Genomic DNA, 22,454 nt, shown 5'->3' on the forward strand with positions numbered 1-22,454 from the left:
CCCTGTGTGTTGCGCGGCCCGGCGTCGGTGACTAATTAATGAGAATTTTTCAGTCCTTCCCGCGAGAATGACGGTAACGAATTAAAGAGTTTAGCATCGTCGACGGGGGGGGGGGGTCAAGCAACGCGATATGATTAATTAACTCGCGGTACACGTGCGCGTTTCAGCGACATCGCCGGGTGTTGTGCCGGACGCTCTCTCTTTCGCCGTTAATCCGCCAACGAAAAGCCTTTTACGATCTACGCGATTGCGACATAAAAAAATCAAACGTCTCGGTCTTCGCCGGAGGAGGGGCTCGTCGTTCGCGGGGAGGAAAGATCGGGCAAAATAATCAGACATCGCGCAGCCGCATTAAAACTGCGGCACTCATCAGAAGTTAAACAACGATTCATTATTAACAAGTTTCTCTCACTGTTATATTCTTTAAAATGCAAATAGATTTTACGCTGAGTTCCGTCTACGTATGAGAGTTATGCATATTTCTATTGGAAAATATAAATTCGCGTATATACACGAGTCGCGTATCTCTGCCCCGAAATTTTTCACCGTCTAAAACGACGTCGCGGGCCATGTAACCGGATTTTATCAGCGTTCCTGAAGTAAACGTAAAAAATGTCGAAGCCGACGATATACGATTACTTAGTTTTGCGGCGCGGCGGCGTCTGGAAATATGAGAGCCCCGGCGTGCGTAGTAATAACTCATGCTCCCGTCATTTTTGCTCCCCCTCCTCCTCTTCCCCTCCCTGCTTCTCTCTCCTTCTGCGTAATATCACGCTACTGTACGCTGCGCTCGCAACCAAGATTTTCTATTCTACGTGTTCATCCATCATCGTCCGTGCTACCGGCACGCTGTCTCGATACGGCTTCCGTTGCGGTTGCGACTTAACAGTCATATACCGCCCTCATGATGTTCGGAATCATTTCTCGAGGATAATGCTTCCGTCCAAAAGTAGTTTAAAAGTCATTTAAAATAGTTCTCGTACCGATCCGACCGACTGATTAAGAGCTACCCACTTGAGAACGCTTTCGGATAATGATATCTTTTGCGTGCAACGCTTTAGCAAGAAAGTATGCCGTTAAGTTTCTTACAACACGACGAAACATTATTTTACCATTTGATATTATTTTCATCCAAATAAATTGTCTGTTTAAGATTATTTGGAAAAAAAAAATTGCTGTATCTGTATATATAAATTATATAAAGAAATACAGAAATATAAAATACATTATATATTAATAATTATATTATATTTAATATTTCATTAGATACTTATTATCAAAAACATATAAATAATTAATGCCAATATTAAGAAGTATATAAGCACAATTATTATACATTTAAAAGAATTTCCCTTTCTCTCCTCTGAGAATTAACAAGAATTTCTTGTAAAGTAGATTTGTCAAGAGAAGCAGACTTACCGCAACGAAAAGGGCGACGATTGTCGTCGAGCCTTCTACAAACCGATGAATCATCTACTCTATCGATCACTTCGAAAGTAACGAGAAGAATCGTGAGGAGCGGGTAATGAATACGGTGCCATCAATGCGTCGAAACAATCGTGACGTCACTGACAGAAACTAGACGTGAATAAATTAAACGATGCGACGAGTCCGATGCACTCGATCTCCACGTAATTTGTTCGACAAACACTAAACAATTTTCCGCGTGACACTTTCGGCGGACCGCAAATTGCGTAGAATTCGACGAATCCCAAACGGGCGAAGCGACTTGGTCACTGGAAACATGAAACTAGGTATCCTGGATCCTGGATGCCTGGTTCCTGGATACTTGATTTACTCTGATTTCGTTGCAATTTCGTTAGATGAATGAGAGATATGATCGATAATGACATTAATAATAACGCGCAATTGTGTTATATATTTTTTAATATTAACATTAATTATTTATATACTTTTTATAATAAGTATCATATAATAAAATATTAAATATAATATAATTATTAATATATAATGTATTTTATATTTCTACATTTTTGTTTCTATATGTTTCTATATTTTTTATATAGAAACATATAATTTATATGCACAAATACATAATATAATATAATAATTAGAAAGAACTATGAATAAAATTTTACGGCAAATTCTCTGACTCAAATTATAAATTATATTATTGTTGTCTAAGGCCAAAGATTTATTCACTCCTCTTTTTATAGTTACGTACGTATAATCAAGAGAAAAGCGTGAATGCTTGAATTCTCAAGACATTCTCATGCAATTTTATTCCCGAGCATAGCATTAACATCTCAAATCAAAACGGATTTGCTTACAGATTTTGTAAGTAAATTCCAATAGTTTGTATTTCCTTGCTCTGTTTTTCATACTTCTTTTTTCTTTCTTTGCTGAATACAGAAGGACAGAAGGTAATCCGATATTTAAGATAAGTGCAACAGGAAGTAGAGAAACAGGTCTTAACATTCTCCAATAGCACACTCGACTCGAGCGAGGTAAAATAATCCGACTTCCTTCGACTATGAAGATTATTTATACGAATTTCAACTATAATTTCCTGGTATAATGTTAACATCAAAATAATTAAATAATAAAAGTAATAAAATTCTTAATTGTTATGCGTCAATTTATCATACTATCATATCTGATTATATTAATAAAATAAAATAAAAAGGCCGATTAAAAGATACATAAAGTTGTGCAAAATTAAAATATATTTGGATATGCAAAGAAACTCGGGAAAAATCTTGTATCAAATAACACGATTAATTTTTGTTCTAATTGCAGATGAACGTTGACTCTCTTTTTTTGTTCATATAATGCGAATTAGGTTGATCGAAATTTATCACGACAACCGCGCGTATATAGAATCACTTAGAAAATGCTGCTTTGTGCACACAATGGTGGTCGCGATGGCTTCTAGGACTCGCTCGTTATCCCAGTTTACGCGGAAGGGTGCATACGAAATTAATTTCTTGCGCGTGTGTACGCCGGTATCGATCGATAGTCGGGGCCCAGAAACAACAGCAAAGTGCGCCGAAATGACGTGTACACTCTCGATAAATTATAAAGGACCTCTACCGCGAAATGACGCCGAACGACCGTATTTCGCGAACTGGAATAGACGGTGAAAATATGACTTCGCTTGTTAGAGGGACAATGAGCACGTATCGCGTATTCCCTTTCCCTCCTCCAAAAGCAAGAGATATTTAAAATGACATAAAATTGAATGTTGAAGATTCAAACATGGAAATGAAATTAAGAATTATTCCGATTATAATAATTGATTTTGAAAAGTTGGCAAGAAAGAATAAGATGCGATAAAAGTTTAGGCCTACTATACCTAACGTTAATGTTATAGCATTTTATCACTTTATTTCTCTTTATCAATCAAATTATGCAAACTTAATAAAAACACACGAAGATATGTGTCAGAGTTATATTAGCGTAACTCGATTTGTCGGAGGGTGAATTCGCGGCTCAGGGTGATTTACATTGTTATCGTATTTTTGGGACGGCGGGATCTGCGAGGGATGGACGTGAAATTACGGCATTACACCCCTGGAGACGTAAAAAATTATTATAAATATTTCAATAAACCGTATCTCCCCGAGAAGGATTACAATTCGACATGACTTTTACATCATCTGTCGTAGATCTCTGTTGGTGGATCTTAAGCCGTGCGGATGGATGGCCGCTTGAAATATTACAGCGACAGGGACTGAAATAATTCAGCGAATCAAATTTGACGTATTAAATCCATCATATCGGTGTGAATTTTTCTCGAACTTTAAATTGAATTAAGTAGAGTTTGCTCGTAAAAGCATATATAGTGATACAATATAAAATAACTATTGTTATTGCAACGATCCAATTTTATTATAAATTTATTTAAGTAACTCACTAATAAGGCAAAATATTAGGTAAACATTTAATGTTTTAAATTATAATTTTAACAATGTTGTCTATAAATATCTTGAACAATAAAAAAATATACATATGTACATTGTTATTAGGATGTCAATATTGTTGTGATAAATATGAAAAAAAAACGTAAAAATTTCTATTCTTCAAAATATGTAGTTTTCAATGCTTTTATGTGCGTACTACAGAAAATGGAGTTTGCGTGATTTTGCCTTGTGCGTGAAAAAAACGTACCCCATAACTCGCGTGGTTGAATCGACTTTATCTATCGGATAACGATAAAATGTTCTATTTACTTTTTTTTTATATCAAGGTAGATTTAATTTTTCTATGCGTAAAAAGCGGGAAAAAATGCAAGCCGCTTTTTGTTTGTGTCATGCGTGATAGAATTTTTATTGCAATTTAACCAACCGATATTACACAGTTTCGCATTGTCACCTCTATGCCATGGTTATAACACTAAGAAAGATTCTGAATCAATTGACGCTTTGTCGGCTTAAGATGTTCAGACACAAAACGTTGCATTTATGAAAATAACGGCGTTAAAGTAAATCGCCGACCGTACCTTATTCGAGTCAGCTCAAAATCTTGCGAAACAGTACGAACCGTGTAAACAGCGAGATACATTTTGTAAGTAGTAGAATAATACTATTGTCGAGAAGTTGTGAGACTTATTACGTGATGGCATGCTTATTGTTATAATTTTGCGAGATAGGAAAATCTGTCAGAATTTCAAACTGTCTGCTCTGATATGCTCGAGAGATTTTAATGTAACGATAAAGGAATTAGGAGAGAAAAGATGAATGACGTAATTGCTAGAACTTTCAAATTTTATTCACTTATTACTTAAATATCACATTACTTTCGAAAATGACATTTTGTAATAAAACTGACATTTTGTAATAAAATTGACACTTTTTCTGCTTTGCAAGAATTTTTTCGAAATTCGAGAGAGAAAATCGTAGAAAATATCGTAACGTTTTTTGAGATACATTTTTCAAGCAATAAAAATCAATGTACGTTTCGATTTTATTTCCGATGTAATTAATTTCGAACATCAATCACCGGTCTTCGTAACGTTTCTTCGTCGAGCAGTGGCAAGGAAGAAAAAATGAAATGTCTTTCGTTGCGATGTCCGGAGTCGATTTAGGACACGAGTAATCCTCTTTCCCGACTCGTCTTTTTCGCAAGTTCCCCGGTCATTTAGAACAGCGGTGTGCAGGATTGCACGGCTCGCCATCGTCGTTCGCGCCGTCGGTGATGAGGGCCGCAAGTTTCGTTACAGAGGGTCGAGATGGTTTTGGGTTCGTGTGATCGTGGCCGGGTTTCCAATTTGCGAAATTGCCCGTGAGATCGTGCGTTTATGAGCCGAGATAAACGACCGGGCAAGTATCCGATTGGCGTCGCGACTGGCCCTTCCATTCGCTATTCCCCCCCCCCCCCTGTCAGATCGGATCGACACCTTTTCCCTTATACCACCGTCGTCCATAAACCGTCGGCCGTTTCTGAGGTTGCTCGTCGTGTGTCTCGTGAAGGTGGCCGCCATCCCACCAATGATCCGTACAAACGTGTCACATCCAACGCGAACGGCACTCACTATCGATCTACTTTCAAACGCGCGGCAAACGGAAAACCTTTAGTAATGTCACGTCCACGCTGTTCACCCCTGCTGTTCAACCCCTCCCCCTCCGCTAATTCCGCGTTAGAGCATTTGTCCGCTAAGTACGTCGCGTTATGCGATATGTGGAAGGACTCGCCGGACAAATTATTACGGCGAGATCGAGAGATTTGATATTCCGTTGCTATTTGAGACAAGTCTGGATCTTAACACGTAAATGCACTCGGCGATTATGGAGAGCGAAGGGGTCGCTAACCCTTAGACGGTCTTCAGAAACGTCATACACGTTTCGCGGTAGGAAATATCGATCAGCTCTCTTGGTACGCGCGGCGCATCTATGAGCGCCTGTATTTCTGCTCTTGGAGAATATCCAATATACTGTTTATTGAATTGTTTAAATCGTAAAATAATACACGCGGGGAGGGGGCGCGGGAAATAAATGGCTCTTGGGAAGCTAATTGAATTCCAATAAATTAGCGATATCCAAGCGACGAATGAGAAAAATATTTGAATTTCAACGTTTTCAAAACGATGTTTCTTGCTGCAGAATCACGTTACAGCGGACGCGCCGTGTAAAATAATATCGTAAAAGCTTTGTTTGACAACAACTGGCGACGCGATCGGTTTGCTGTACGTTTAAAAAATCGGTTGTATACCGTTGATCAAGCTGAAAATGATACGCTAACGAGACACTCGTAAAAATCTCGTAAAAATCTCGTTTCGAGGAAGCGGAACCATGAAAAATGCACAGTTCACTAACAGAGACGGAAGTATCCGATAAACAATTTGGCAAATTGGCTCGCATTGGATTTATCGAGTCGCCGTTGACGCTAATAGCGCGACCAGTTTGTAATTTGGTAATGGAACGGCTCGATAACGAGTTCGTGAGCAGATTTCGAAAACTATCAAGTAGAGTTCCTGTATCGGCCGGCCGTGCGTAAAACCGCGAGTATAGCTTGGCTATTCGGTTACGTAGCTTCATACGTATTTTTCATATTGCAAGTCGGGATAATGCGCGTGACGTTAACATACATTTCATTAATGTCGCATATGCATAACGTGAATTTCGCGCGGCTGTATGAGAGCGCATCCATTATTGTATTTGCGTAATGTCGCATGCGGCCCAAAATGAGATGCAGCTTTTCCAGCTTTTCGTTTTAATTTCATTTTCTCGCGTGAATTTACTTGTTACGCGCCAACAACAGCCCGCCACCGACAACTTAAATAGCGCTCGATTTATATCACGGAGACGCGTGTTCGACGCGAAATCGATCGCCGGGCGCGTCTCATAAGCATGCGACACAAAAATCCGATCATCACCTTTGCGTAAACGTCGTTTTCAACTGTCGTGGCGTACAAAAGTTCTAATTGAGTCTTCGCATCCCGGGCTCTCTAACTTCTATTCTCAAGTTTCCGCGCCCGTCCCTCCAAGGGATTCAGGGATTTGATGGGGGAGACGAAAAAGCGTGCAGCTCCCAGCGAGCTCCGACGACTCTTTGTTGTCTGCATGTCCAGTCGAGGGAGAGACGAAACGAATTTGAACCCCGAACTTTTTTGGCTTCCCCTGTTGGCGTATCCATGATCCCCTTTTATATATTCGGTATGTCTTTTATCATGAGACATATAATGTTAATATTATACGCTTGGTTGGTAAAATGTGCGTATATATTTAATACGGGCTTGTTGCTCATGTCAAATAAATATTTCATAGATTTTACTTTATATTAATATGAGTATATTAATATGAGTTATTCAATATATTATGCAATATATTAATTAAATTTTGCATTTCGCTTATACTTTGCGTACCTGTATTTATTCACGAAGTAGATGTTTCATGAAATATAGCAAGAAATTGCATTAGTTGGAAAATATTATGTTAAAAATTAAAAGAGAAGTACCTATGATCTGAGTAATGTTGTGATGAAGAAAATTTTATTCTCATATCTAAGAAAAAAACAAAAGAAAACAGCGCCGGCATTTCTTTTACGCGAATTAGTTCCTCACTCACTCCGACGATAATTGGCTTGCCAATTAAAACTTCTCGCCGATGAAAGAGCGAGATCAGACTGCATTTACTTTCGATTTCTATAAAAATATCTCCAATGGCTTATGCAATCCAATATTCGCGAATATCTTAAAGTTCTGCAAATTACATATTATAATCGTCACAATTACATTTTTATAAATGCAATTACTTCTTATGTCTTCTCAAAAGATTAAATTTCTTATTAAGTTACCTTGTACTTTGGAATTCTGCTATTCTTATAATTCTATTAATAAAAAAATAGTGTTGTCGTTGTTTTCCGACTGATTTTATTTCTAAGTATATTTCCTTGACATATACTTGATATACTTGATGTGTGTGTGTGTGTGTGTGTGTGTGTGTGTGTGTGTGTGTGTGTGTGTGTGTGTGTGTGTGTGTGTGTGTGTGTGTGTGTGTGTGTGTGTGTGTGTGAGTGATTCGATTCGAATTCGAACTGTTCGCAATCGCTAACTACGTGTTAATTTATCACTAATATATTATCACTAACATATTAATCTTAAAAATTGTGTTACCTCTACAAAATAGTTTTCAGTATCCAGCTCAATTGACTTCATTATCTCGAAAAAGAGTTTTGTACAAATAATTTATTTTTTGCCTCTCCAACGAATATATGACACGTAGATATATTTTTTTTCACGTTTGACGCGCAAATATACGAACGATTTTTATGCAGATATGCACCACGAAGCATTCATCATTCGCACTGCGAACTATAAGAAAGCTTTTTGTACCAGCGAGCCCATTCTCATCATGATCAACGTATCACCCTTCGATCGTCATTAATGTCGGACTTGTCAGATATGTCAAAGTCTTCCTTTCGTCATTCGTCAGCCGCCGCATTTTATGTTCGCCGATACGTATGTATTTTATGTCAGAGAGAATTCAACGAAACGTCTTTTTTGACATGCCGGTTTCATTTCATATTTACGAGCTGTCGATCACAATCGATTAAGAGCGGAATTTAACTTTCGGAGTAATAACATGTCGAATTTAATGTAATGACAGTAGCAGCTCTAAAGGAAGAGAAGCTCAAAATTTATGAAATATATTTCTCATGCGAGATCGGTCGAAAGCGCTAATCTGCACATTTCGACAAGCATAAATATGGTATATTGAAAAACTGATTAACATGTAAAATGGATATTTCATGAGTGTATTTATTTAACCTGTCCACCCTTTGACAGCATGATGTTAAGATAAAATATTAAAATTGATTGCGCAAAATACTTTGTGAAAAACATATTAACTTCCGAGCAAATAAAAATTTTACGAAAGACAAAAGTCCGTAATGACAAAATTTTTGTGCAATTTTTCATTGTTGCAATTTTGCGCGTGCATATATGAAAATATTAGTGAAAAGTTGATATATTAAAATGCTATATAGTCGAGTAATATTTAATGAAAGGATCCCAATATGTGAACCGTCCGGCTTTGTGTAAAAAAGGCAAAAGTCGTAAACGTGCAAACGAGCAAGATGAACATTCCGTAATACTTGTAAAATGCGGCAAAATGTAAAAATAAGGGTACAGCAGGCGCGTTATAAAGATGCACTAATATTACGAGTTATAAACGTTCGCGCGTTACAAGCATCGCCAACTTCATGCCATGGTTTAACGTTTGTAGCAACTTTTCTACTTATCACAGCTATTTTACAGTGGAGAAACGTAATATTAACAGTCGCTCGTCTATATTAATTTTAATAACAACATTTGCGATTGCTTAATATTTCTCTAAGTCTAATTATAATAAACACTATTGCTTATTCAACAATAAATCGTCAATAGCATTAATCTAAATTTTTCTGAAATGTGATAAGAATAGTGAAATAAATTTTGCAAGTGCGCGATTAGTTAAAATGTCATAGATTTCATTATTCGTCTGACGGATAATCGTTAGAACGCGAGAATGTGATTACGATCGAACAATATTTGCGTATCGCGAACTTGACTCTGATGCAGCATGGTTAATCACATCTGCGTCTCAAACTAGATGCTCCTTAAACCCCCGGTCTGGCAAATTACTAGACGCAACATCTCGCAGGAATCTCGGCGGGCTTATTAAATCTAATCAGGCCAATTTTGTGCGCGTCTTATTCCCTTGCGAAAACGTTATAGGCATTCGTTCCGTCTGTACGCTGATCTCTTTGCCGTATTAACACGTCGCGATTACACTTACGGTGCATTAAAGTCAACTGGCGTACCGCGTGGAAAGCCTTCTACGCTTTGCTCTTTGCCTGAAATTGAGAGCGGCACTTAAATTTCCCGCACTGATCAACGGCAAAGTTAATGAAGATTCAAGCGGTGGTAAAATACGCGCAAAATAGTAGATAATATTTAAATAACAAAAACTTAACGTACCATTTCTTATTTAACTGCCGCTTAAAATTGCTAATTAAGATTATCAATTAAAAAATTTGATATTAAAATTGCAAATATCTATCGGTTCATCGATAAACTTATTTAGACTCGATTTCCTTCTTGTTTTAAAGTAAAAATGTGAGGTAAAATGATTGTCGATATAAATCATCTTTGAGATTGCAACAAATTCTATTCTATGAGATAGTGCTTGCTTGTTGAACACGCGATAAATTCGCGAGAATCGGAATCGCGAATATTAAAATAGCGACAATTAAAATCCCACGTGACGCTGTAACATTCGTATTCGCCGATAAAAGTCAGTAGGTGCAAGTCAGTGGATCATTCTCGCAATGGATAGAATGAAGCGATTCGGTAGATTTACGGCCATTAAATATCTTGGGCCCTCGAAACTGGCAGTGAACTTCCGCAATTATCTCGCACGGAAAGTTTCACGTACTCCGCGAGCATGAATTACAATCCATTAAGGATCGCGTGTTGCGCAACATCGGCCGTCTTAAACAAAAGTGTTCGAAAAAGAGCAAGCGTGGCTCGCAAACGTTGTTTGGAGCAAACGTGTACGGATAAAAGGCTCAGCGGGTCTTATTCGTAACAGCCTCGCGAAGGCTCAGATCGATCGTCCGCTGAAGCGGACGCTTATGAGCCGCGATTTGTATCGAATCGCGTTACGCGACCTGCATTATTCCAACGTGTATACACACACACACACACACACACACACACACACACACACACACACACACACACACACACACACACGTGCGACATGTTTCATTTACATGATGTGTCACGCCGACGACACGTCGGCTGCTGCGGAATTACGCGTGCCCCCTCCCTTTTATCTTCCTCTTCCGCGTGTACAACAACTGCGGCGTATCATAAATCTTTTATGATTTCGAAATGCGGAATTCATTACCTCAGCGAGCTCATCTCGCGTCACTTTCGCGATCGCGTCATTCAAGAAAATGCACACCGCCAATTAATTCGTACGACGCAATTTCACATGTATTATCGATCCAGCCCGCGCCGTTTTGCGCGATAATAACGCGATCGATCGGGAAAGATTAACCAGAAATGTAACGAGTGACACGCGAAATTTCACATTACAGCGGGAACACAAAGTTTGCAATATTATTTTTACCTCTTGCCAATGCCCGAGTGCCGAGTATTCCAATTTACGGAAAACTCAAAACTTCCTGACGTTGAGTCATGAATTATCGAGGCTTCGCCTCGACGGGGGCGAACCCAATGATTCTTCTTGACACGCATGAGTCCCGGTGGATTCCCCCTACGACGTTTCTACGACGAAGAGATCTAAATTTCGCCGAAGCAGACAGTGATTTACATCGGTGGAATCGCTCGAACAGATCTCGCGCGGCGAGCGAAATGGTCGCGCGCTCGCTCGCTCGCTCGCTCGTTCGCTCGCCCGTCCGCCGAGAACGTATCCGAAACGTAAACGTTTGTATGGAGGGAATCTCGCGCCGTCGACTGTATATTATGCAGATACCTGGGCAGAAATTATTGCCTGATACCGCGCGGGCAAGACTGGCACGTTGTATATTATTCCATGCGTGGTCTGTTTGATGGTAAATGATGGCCCTGCGAGTTACCGCGTCGCGCGCTTCCGTGCGTCGCGCGATGCAACAGTCTGTGCCGGTTGCATCGATGCGAGATACGCCGTACGATTTCGCCTATCTGGCCCGGAATCGTCACCGACACATTTAGAATTCCAGCGGTCACTAAATCAAAATTCTGGGCGAAAAGCCGGGTCTCTCACGTTTGAACGGACGAAAGAGATTCGTTATTTTATCGCGACTTAAAAATTTAGTCCAGAAAAGAACTCGGGGATCGTCTTTCTATCTTCAAGTGACATCGGTTGTTCCAGTTTCGGGGTATTGAATTCATCCCGCAAATTGATTCCCGAAGGCGAGCTTTTCCCGTTGCCGCCGCCATCCCGTCGTCGTCGTCGTCGTCCTTGTCATCGTCCTCGTCGTTGTCGTGTGCGTCGTCTTCGTGTGCGTTAGCGGATTTTTCGTAAGCATAAATCTTTCATGAGCGCGTACAGGAGCAGACGTGTCGCGCGTGGAGAGAGAAACTGAAATATATCTTCGTCGATTTTACGGAAACACGAGGAAATGCGTTTATCCCCGGCTTATATAAAAATTTGCAAATCCCTGGATTCGTCGGACATATCGATTGGTATCCACAATTACGATATATGTATGCATGTTGCAACGCCGTTTGGCAAAAGCATTTTTCTTCTTCATTTTTTGATAAGACTACTAGCGATAAAAGTCAAAGTTAAATTTTGACATAAAATGTCGCATGCATAAAAATTTATAATTTATATTCGCGAAAAGAGAGAGAGAGAGAGAGAGAGAGAGAGAGAGAAGATTAAATGGTTAAATACTTAGTAAAGAATAAGTTATTACGCGAAAATAGACACAATTCGTTCATCGGCTTAATCAACGCGTGGCGCGGACCAACTAAAAGTTCACCAGGTCTTCCTTTCTCTCTTTTCTCTTTCTTTTTCTCTTTTTACGTTCAAATGCAACGAGAATTTTCTACGTAATCATCATTTATGTCGACAAGAGTAGAAAAAACTAGACGAGCAGATCGTGAAATAATTCAGTCGGCGCCGTTTACTCGTCTCGATTTTCCGCTTGACACGGTCAATTTTCGAGGCCCGTTACGCTGCAGAATTGCGACATTGTACAATAGTTAAGGGAGAACGTACACGTGCTTCATCGCCACTAACGTACGTGGCACTTAAAAATCCCGATTAAAACCTTTGTTAAATTTTACGATCTTGTATTTCATATACGAAAGAATAATGCTCGTTCATCGTCGTGATATTCAACATTTCTGAATTATTATTTGCTAAAATTAAATTTTAATTTATATCTTCGTATAATGTCTTGCGATGATACCACTGCTGTACAATTGGAAGTCTGGTGTTAATTGTGAAAGACAAGTTCATCGTGAGTGCGGCTTTAAAGCGACTACACCAACCGGTTCACTGTATCGCGAATCATAGGTATAGTTCGCGCAAATCCCGCAGCGGCTAAATTAGATTAACCCGTTGCAACCAGACTCTGTCGAATTGTCCTATTCGCGCACCAATTCATATACTTCCTGCCGAAAGCCAAATCGGACGGTCCTCGATTTTGCGTTTTCACTACTTTTATGAGTTTCCACATGACAGTTCGATAGATCGACAATTTCAAAAAGCGCTACTCTAAATTCCATGCGTTTTGCGACGAAATGTAATGATCGAAAAGTAAGTAGTAAGTAATCATATAGTTACCAAAATAAATTCCATTTTATTATTTAAAAAAAAAATTCTTTCTAATTTCTTTTTCAATATTCGTTACCGCCAAATGAATTCTAAAGTTTTTAACGTTTCTTTCATTACATTTTATAAAATCCAGTTCATTAAAATATAAAATTTTCATCCTTTGCCAGTAATACTTTTTAATAATGTTGAATAAATTTATTTTGCTAATGCTAATTAATATATAAAATCATCACAGATAACACAAATACGATAGTAAACTTGAAACTTTCTATAGATATTATAATATATTTCTAATCAATAGCAGATATTTGGTGATCGCGTAATTAAATTAATGGTGCAAGCTACCAAAGTTTATTGAAACATTTAATTGATCTACACCAAATTACGCAATCTGTCAGGAAGTGTTGCAGATTGAGTTTCATACGGAATAAAATCAGTTTAACCACGTAATATGTAGGAAACAACTTTTAAACACGTTCGTCATGTTACTACGTTTTAATTAATTCTGAAGTACGTGAAAACAATTTTATGAGACTACTTCGAAGAACATTTCATTACCAGAAAGCTACATATCAAAACTATGTCCATACTCTTTTGACCAATTCATATTAAAACACTATTCTTTTTTTTATTTCAACTAGTGCGGAGCGTAATAATAACAATGTAAATAACTCTTTTTATTTTTTTACTCAATAGTACGGTTTTGTACATTTTGCGTGAAGCCAAGGAAAAACTTCATGACTTTTAATACAGCGTGCATATTAAAATGAAAAAAAATAACATAAAAGTTCCCCCTTTCGTTTTACATTTTCATAAAATGTCGTATTTTAACCGACAGCATAATGCGGACCTCGCTACGATTTCCATCTGTTTAACGCAACGTGACACGACGATTGAAATATAGTCGTCGCGGCGCGAAAGCCTTATGCCAGCCGCGCGTTAGCGTTCGAACGATATTTTCCGTATTCGCAGAATTTTGTGCCATGTATTTTTTTCAAGCGGAGCTTTTATCCCGACCGCTTTCGGACGCATCGTACGTCGTGTTATCGGCTGCTCGTGCAACACCGCTAAACTTTAATTGACGTGAACGCGCCGAGTATTAAACCGCGTGGACGTCAATCACAAAGGACGCGTTGCCCCGTTGTAGCGTCGCTGACACGAACTAGTGGGCAATAAGCGGTTATGTAGTTGGCCGTACCATTGCAAGAGTGTCGGCCGATCTCGTGTACATCCCTCCGATCACATTGGTATTCACAAAGTGACGAGTTAAGTACAAGCCTTAACGCGTTTATGACCGCTCAAGTTTGATGTCTCGACACAGGCGTATCCGGAATTTTTTCTTTCGGGGAGGGTTTCCTGATGGAAGAATTGATATTCTGTTAACACATAAACAGCAATTTTTTGCGTCGACGAATTGCTTTTATGGATATTTTAGAGCTTAGAATGTCTCCTCGTTCCTGACTTTGAATGAGAAAAATATTAGGTTTTGTATATCATAATTTTAACTTTAACTTTTTTTAATTTCGAAAGGGATTCAAACCCTCCAATACGTCCCCCTTTTCTCTACTCGATACCCATGTATCTCGAACTATAGTTTATAGCTCAAATCTCAAGCGTGATTATATTCGTCACAATGAAAAATTAATGTGTAATCAAATTTCTTTCAATATTGCAGTGATTAAATATAATCACATGCATGATGTTACGTTTTGTACATGGAAAATGTAATTTCATAAGCCATATTATCGTATTATCTTGACTACACGTATTGTAAGGAGACAACTTCGTGGCGTAAAGCCAAACAACTTTGTTCAAGAACTTCGTCGCCCGTCGAATTCGATATCGTCGAATATGTTTACTCACGAAATACAACTCATTGTGAGAGATTTTCGTGCACTTATCGAAAGAAATCACTAAACGGATATCAATTTGTTGTCGGCTGTCTGTCCGCGGATTACACATGACAAGCCATACGCTATAAAATTACGTACGCAGGTTGTTGTACCTCAAATACGCTTCATGGGAACTTTAACGACGTCGTTGCGTGTCAGTAACAATGTAACGAAATAGATTTACGAGGAACAAGCAATCAAAAAACAATATCCATCGATCTTCTACGCTGTAAATTCAACATTAAATTTCTTGTTCGCTAATCGCTTTAAGAGATTTGTGCATTATATCAATTATAATGTTTTAAAATATATTACCGCGTATTTATCATTATCAATTTCATTGTGTTTATTACAAGTAACTGAAAAATTAAAAGTTTAATTTTTTTATCAAATTAAAATATTATTTTTTATTATACTCCAAATTTTTTATTTTCTGATTTAAATCGTTCAACAATTCTTTTTTATGAATAAAACATAAATTTCTGTTTGATAAAAGTCTAGCTTTACATTTGGAATATGTGGTGAAAGTTAATCAGACAGATTAATAATAACGATCTGTCATTTACGTCATTACATCAGGTTTTCGTACATATAGGGTACACAATTGGTTATTTGACAGCATAAGTGAGCGATATTTGCGGATGGCAGTGGCTCAATGTGTGCCCAGTAATACGATATTCATTGTGTTCCTTCGTAATATATCAACGTGTCAACAGCCCTCGGTTATTCAACTCGTATTTTGTAATTGTGAGATAACCCTGTAGCAATAAAATGTATTATGTTAATTTAAATGTATTATATTAATGTATTATATTAATGTATTATATCAACGTATTATATAAATTATAATAATACTTGAAAAGTAATATACATAAAATATTGCAAATATACGTAGTAGTTCTAGTTCATTCCTCTATTGTTTTTCCTCTATTGTTTCAACTTTACTCGTGACTTTAAATATTATATAATAGAAAAAGTTTTTTTACTTTAATTCAGTAATAAATAATTAAGGGAAATGAGATTAAAAATGTTTCTCTCGGGAAATGAGAAAATTAAATTCTGATTGAAATCGATTTAGGTGCAACAATAGCGTCATTCAAACTTAAACGTAGTCATAGACGATTAAGGATGATGATCGAATTGTGCGTACTGGCGTATCAATCCCTTTTGCTATTAATCCGCAAAGCTTCATTACGGCTTCAGTGACCTGAATTCCTAGACAGCGCGATCGCAATTGAACATGCACCGGCGAGTGATTAACTAACGTGTCGGTTCCACGATGTCACCAGCTCGGTCGGCCTGACGATATTTGCTATTTATTTCCGGCCAGACCTTGATGGCGTTTAATTGTACGATGTCTGCCATAGTCCGCGAGTGGCGCGTCAAGGAATGAGCTATCAAAGTTGGAAGCGGTCTACCGCTGCGAGATGGAGAGACCTTTGACATTCCGGCGCGGAGCTGGCACATTACAGTTCCCTGTATCGGGGAGCAACGTACCGTATCACAGGTTCCATTACTGAAACAGTTTAGATCACGCAGTCGACATTTGCAAAAGCTGATCCACAGCTGACAGGCTTTGCTCGGCTGGCTTGATGACCGATACCAGCAAGGATGCGGTTTCACGTAGTAAACGCGAAATATTGCAGAGAAATTATAACTGACAATGTCTAAACTATACAAAGATTGTTGTCTGCAAAAGGAGTTTGTTATGTTTATTTAAATTTTTAAGATTATAACATTTTAAAATAATCGTCATAACAATATTGATATGATTTTATGTCGAAAATAATTCACTTATAAATAGAAATTTCAATTTTCGTGAAATCGCATTCTTTACTAGTAGATTTGTTTAAATCTTGTAAATATATTTAAGCATCATAGACATTAAAAAATAATTCTTATCATAGCTAAATAATTTTGCATTAAAGTAAGCAAAGGATAAATTGCTTTCAAGATTCATCGATAAATTCTAGTGTCTTCTGAATTTCTTTCAGGAAAGTTTGTTAATTACAAGCTCGCGCGAATCGTGTTTCGACACTTGACTCGCTGACGAGTTTGCATCGCGCTTAATATAAATGGAAAACCGAAGAAGTTTGTATGCTCTCGATGCGCCGTCGTGATGCATAATTCATAATGATGCTGAACGGTCGTAATTGACATTTCTTCTTGAACAAACTTAATCGAAAGGTTTAGTGGAAAACAATTTTCAATAGATTGATGATATGTTATATAAATATATATATAAAACACACACACACACACACACACACACACACACACACACACACACACAACATATATAATAATAATAATATTTATCCAATTAATTTTTAATACTTATTTCGCGATTTATTATGTGCTATATTTTTATATTTTTTAATTAAAAGTCAGTATATAATAGTATATAATAGATTTAAATATTTATTTTGTATTAGAAAAATACATCAGGCAATCCTATTTTGAGAATATTTTCAGATAATTTCATATTTTATCTGTTTCTTAATTCGTCCGGGAAACGTCGCGATAATATGTTCTCACGTGCATGCGAGCATGTTTAAATCGTTTCAATCGACTATTGATTAGTAATAACTTTCATAAACGAGAGAGGCAGTTAATTCACCTCTAGAGTTCTCATTTGTTCGCATGAAAAACCAATTTTACAAATCGATTTTACATTTCGTGCCAAACAACACATAAAAGCGGTTACCCAACAATTTTCGATTCAAGCCAGGCATTTTATTTTGTCGCTTTAAACAATTTCACAGATAATGTCTTGTTACCACGTTTCATAAGATATCATCACTTAAAAAAAAAAATTTTAAGTGTTTAAGACTTTTGGGCGGTATCTCATAAATGACACGTCAAAATTTATTTTTCACAGACGCAGAGATAAAACAAGATGATATAGATTCTCTTCTTTGTCAAATGCTCCCGCGACTTTATTTTCGACGGTATCGCTTATTGAGCAGGGTCCAGAGAAATGCGGAATAGAATGCTGACGTGGTGCTTGCAAGCGGCTTTTTCGACGCTAGTGCATTTCGCTGTATTTCACTTGGACGTTAACGATTTCCCAACGAAAACAAGATAATCCTGGCTTTGCGATAAAACAATCTTTAACTTTCTTGACTAATTAAACTGTTTTCGGCGGGACATATTACAGCAATTTCACATTTCAGAAAATAAAATTTCTCTCTTTCTCTTTTTCCATTGCATTGCCCAAAATTTCTAGTAAAATGTAGAAAATTATTCGTTAAATAAAAAATTAATATAAATATTAAATAAAACGCAGATATCTTATTTAAAATCTTTTAGCAAGTAAAATTATAGAAATAAATGTTATCGAAATTCTCTCTCTCTCTCTCTCTCTCTCTCTCTCTCTCTCTCTCTCTCTCTCTCTCTCTCTCTCTCTCTGCGTTTTCATAATTTCTTATAACATTCATAAATCATCATTGATTATTATGTTACGCAAAAATAATAGTCAATATGTTTAATTAAATTGCGTTTAATTAAATATTAAATAAAATAAAAATTAGAAAAATAAAGAATAAATATGTATAATTTGACAAAAAAAATTCTATGTTCAATATTTAAACAATGTACAGATAAACGTGAAAGCACCATTAAATCTCCATTTTTATCATCACATATTACATCCGTATTCGGTTCTGATGAAAAATTATATTTAATATCGATATAATGAGTGTAATAAATAATTATATAATGTCAGTCGTGTTAACAAATAAAATATGCAACGCAAAATTATCAGTTTATTTAAATCGATGACGCAAACTATTAACAAAATGATATAAATTGGAATTATTTTTTTCTATTACGCAGTATATTATCTTTCAAAATGTATAATCAACTATTCTCAACAAATTAATTGTATAACAAATGACGAATAACAATTTAATGTAAATGATCGATGGCGTTAAATCAAACCAATTAAATCGATCTAATTATTTGCGGTTCTGTCGTGAATCACGAAATGCATAAAATGAAATATGCGCATTTTCACTGAATCATCTTAGAATGGACGACATTTAGATGCTGCTTCCAATGTTACACGTAATTTACTATCATTAAGGTCTAATATAATGGCATAAAATATGAGTGCGAATTACCACGGAGAATTAAGACGAGGAGGGAAAATTAAGGTAGCGCCCGCATAGCCAACTGCCAACTCCCGTTAATTGGCAAATACGTTATCAGGGATGTATGATAAAAGTCTAAATTAGCTAGACTATTGTATTCAGTTCACGAGAAAGCAGATACCTCAGAAAAAAAGTAGGAAAAAATGTAATTATAAAGAGTGGCCGATGAAATTAAGCTGACCAAATAAGAATAATTTTATATAAATAAAGATTTTAATATCACCTAATATCCAACATAATAATCCGTTAATATGTAATTAATATGTAATTTGGATATTACGATAGCATATAAATGATTTCAATTTCAAAGAGTCGAACGTAAAAAATATCTTACATACACATAGATACTCACCATTAAATTTTGTCCAATCGCATAGCGGTCAGTGCTGACGAGGAACCTTCGTATGTGCCCTCGTTGATTAATTAATCACGGTCTCATCATATATACGTTTACACTGAATTCGCTAATATTTTATCAATTAGTATCTGTCCAGTATGATCCATTATGCGCTTTTAATGATCCTTTTGCTTCTCTCGAGGTTGTTCACCATGAGCTGATACTTCCAATCGTGAACAGCACGTTTCAGTCTTGCATAATTATATCGGGATTAACAATGTCACGATTCGGATTCGATTTTAAAATACTGATTTTAATTCTATCATTAGCTGCAATAGAGTTCTTCATCGTTATTTAATAACGATTATTTAACGTTATTTAATAATCATTTTTTTGTTTTATGGCATTTATTTTATTTAATTGATTAAAAATTTATATTTTTTGTGAATATTTGACATAAAATTTTGACAGTATCGAAAATTATTTAAGCACATTCTTAAATATGGTCATATTTTTAGCAATAATCTGTGTAATTAAATGCCGATTTGCAAACTAATATTAGAATTGAACTTAAAGGCAAACTGAAGCGGAGCGGACATATTTAATTCTCACTCCTCGTTTGTTTCCAAGATCGGAATTCTGATAGTAGAACACGAACGGGCGACGAACTTTCATCTATGCTAAGTTCTCGCGTTTATAATTGCTATAAGAGCTTCCGATCATTATTATTATCCCCACGGAATCGAGTTCTGAATGCAATTTGGCCAGTAACTCCCGCTGAAACTATGAGATCCGCGGAATGGGAAGAGAAAACCATTCAGTCTACAAAATTTTGTCACGTGGTATAAAAGAGGAATTAATGGAATTATTATTTCACAAATAAAACATTTCATTTCTCAGTATAACATTTTTATTTTAATTATTGATATTAGAAGTAACTAATTTTAAATATAAAAATTTGTGTCATTGTCTCATATTTTCAATTAATTTTATAATACCGAGGTTTCAATTGTGAAACCATAAGAAATTGAAGGAAACACATTGGAGAGGGAATAATTAATAAAAGTTCCAAATACTGCATTTAAAATTTCATCGATAATTGTTGCCAAACTTTTCAATCATTATTATCGCACGTCGCAAATTGAGTTTCTAACGCAATTTAAGCGGGAAGTTACGCGAGAAGTTGACGAACGGAAAATGAAAGGGGATAGAAGAGAGTTGGTTGAGAGGTTCGCAGGCATGACAAGGTGAGGGAACGGGAGAGGGTGCGTCGTATCTTAAATTTACTTCGAGTACCTCGCCGCTGTTTTCCGATAATAACGAACGCACGATCGGACGTCGCCACGCCGGCGTTTCTTTGGCGCGGATTGCACGGTTGGAAATTATGTTTGCATAATTTTCAATCTCGCGATAGAAATCACCGACGTACCGACGAGCATTCTTGCAGTGATGTATCGGAGTATCGCATCGATCCGCACGATTATTGCAAATAATTGATAGCAATCAGCTGATTGCTCCCTCATCGACCGATAACGAATATCACTGGATTAATCAACGCGACAGGATTCATTTCAAATGGAAAAACGCGAATTTAATCCTACCAATTGTCACTCACATCTAACACTTTTTCCTTGTCATAGGAACGACGATCGATCGCGATTATTTGCTCGTCGACACGATTACTTCGGATTGTACCGCCCGAAATTTTGTAAGAATGGAAGCTTTGATTTCCTCGGAACTTGTCGCGCACAGAGGGTAGTCCTCGTCGCTCTTGACGACGACACAACGGGAGTAGTCGGCGAGCCTTCGATCTCACCACCCCTTAAGTACGGACCGAGAGAGCGGAGGGCATCGCGTCGCGAATTGCACTGACACTCGCAGATTCTCCGTTTCCCGCAGAAGCTTCCAACACGAACCCTCTCCCTACCCCCGGCGCGAGCTCTTACCCTCTTTCAACCCCCCCGCGGACCGTGGCTTTTAGCGCAAGCGCTTGTGCTTTTCCACGGACTGCGTCCTATCCTAATTCACATCAACGTAAGTACGGTCCTGTCCAGATCGCGTGGGACACGAGAATTTCTCTCTTCGTCGCGTCATCTTGCGACTTCGATGAATTATGAGTAGTAGAAATCTTTTTATCTTTTTACTTTCTGTAAAAACTTCAAATTCGTGTCAAAATTGTTTTATAAATGTTACAAAAATAGTTTCTTGAGATTTCCAACGAATATGCAATTTTAATTTTTTTTCTTTACATTTAATCCTGTCATGTATGTTTCAATCTGTCGTTTCGTACGTAAAATGAATCATGCTAAATGAATGCTAAAGAATTTTTATAATAATAATAAATAACCAATATAATAAACCGATATAAGTTTCAAACAATAGGATAATAGATAATATTACTCGGCAGCTAGGATCTTATGTATCTAATAATTTTTTTTATTGAATGTATACGTATGATAATATTTAATCAATAATCTTTTTTAAATATAAAAAATACTCTAAAAATAAATCGATAATTTATGCACAAGATTTAATATGAATTTCATTATTCAACTAAAAAAAAATACGACATATTTAATTGATATGTTTCGCTTACTTTAGTATTTAATATGCGAAAGCATGAAACTTCAAAGGTCTTGGTCAATATTTGCCAGCTTATATACAGAATATGATGACTGAATTATGTACATAATAATTGACCAAATCAGAAGCATACGTCGGACTGTAATTGATAATATCGCCAAAGTAAATCAATGCGAACGATTGCGGACCGTTCGTTTATTCGCAGCAGTTGAATGCTTACTGACCAATAAAATATTTACGAGAATTTACAGCT

General features: G+C 36.9%; 1 protein-coding gene across 7 annotated transcripts in view; it reads right to left on the reverse strand.

Moving 5' to 3' along the window:
* The window catches only part of LOC105425747 (uncharacterized), a 213,964-nt gene extending 192,461 nt beyond the window's left edge, over window positions 1–21,503 (reverse strand). For 2 of the 7 annotated variants that reach the window (XM_089081198.1, XM_089081200.1), the window contains exon 1: window positions 21,234–21,503. The gene's annotated coding sequence lies outside the window, so the exon portion shown is untranslated. Of the gene's footprint in view, window positions 1–19,633; window positions 19,870–20,914 lie in introns of those variants that run through there. The other 5 variants (XM_089081195.1, XM_089081196.1, XM_089081199.1 and 2 more) reach the window with 4 other exon arrangements.
* Window positions 21,504–22,454: the final 951 nt, after the last annotated feature.

This window comes from Pogonomyrmex barbatus, unplaced genomic scaffold, assembly GCF_055798465.1.
Source record: "Pogonomyrmex barbatus isolate J1 unplaced genomic scaffold, ASM5579846v1 scaffold4, whole genome shotgun sequence".
NCBI classification, from domain to species: Eukaryota; Metazoa; Arthropoda; class Insecta; order Hymenoptera; family Formicidae; genus Pogonomyrmex; species Pogonomyrmex barbatus.